An 899-nucleotide genomic window follows, 5' to 3' on the forward strand; every position below is an offset into this window, starting at 1 on the left:
CCCCCGCCCCCCACCTGTCCCCCCCCCCGCCGATCAGAACCCTCCGAGCTATCGCTCCTCACGGTGGGACCCTCTGGGTATTTCTCGTGGCATTGGGGTCACGCAGCAGCGCATTCTCTTCTCCAGGCTGAACAAGCCCAGCTCCCTCAGCCTTTCCTCCTAGGGGAGATGCTCCAGTCCCCCCATCATCCTAGTCGCAATGTTTTATACGTAGCAATTTCAGCGATCAGCTCACAGAGGAGCCTGGGGACACTCCTCTGCGTGTAGGCTAAGTTTCTTCCAGCCTTTCCACCCCGGTCACCCTTAGCAGCAAAAATACTGGGCGTACATTCAGAAAAAAACCTTAATTTTCTTCTTCTCAAACAGGGGAGCCCAGCCCCAGGCGCTGGCAGCCGCGGGAAGGCAGCGTGCGCCATGCTCGTGGCTGAGGTTTGCTACCCCAGGAGCACACTGTCGGCATTCGGAATGGAAATCCTGTAACCAAGGGCTGTTAGGAGAGCACGTCCGACCCACGGCGGAAGATGGCTTTGTTTAATTTTAAGGCCCCACATCTACCTGAGAGCCAGCTCTCTGCGGGAGAACATCCCACGGGAAGGTTGTGAGTCTCGCTGGGGCTCTCGGCAGATGCAGGTATCCAAGCGGACAGCACAAACTGAAACCCCTGCGGCACTTCAAAACCTCACACCCCAGGACGTACTTTCTGTGGTCCCTCTCCTGGCTTAAATCCCATCACCATGTATTTTACAACTTCACAAACAAAAGCTATGAGAATTAAAGCAGATGAGCTTGCATATAGGCCTGAGTTGTTGAACCTAAGTCATAGAATCACAGAATCACTTTGGTTGGAAAAGCCCTTTGAGATCATCGAGTCCAACCGTTAACCTAACCCTGCCATCCCA

This window comes from Egretta garzetta, unplaced genomic scaffold (assembly GCF_000687185.1).
Source record: "Egretta garzetta isolate BGI_Z169 unplaced genomic scaffold, ASM68718v1 scaffold687, whole genome shotgun sequence".
Classification (NCBI taxonomy): Eukaryota; Metazoa; Chordata; class Aves; order Pelecaniformes; family Ardeidae; genus Egretta; species Egretta garzetta.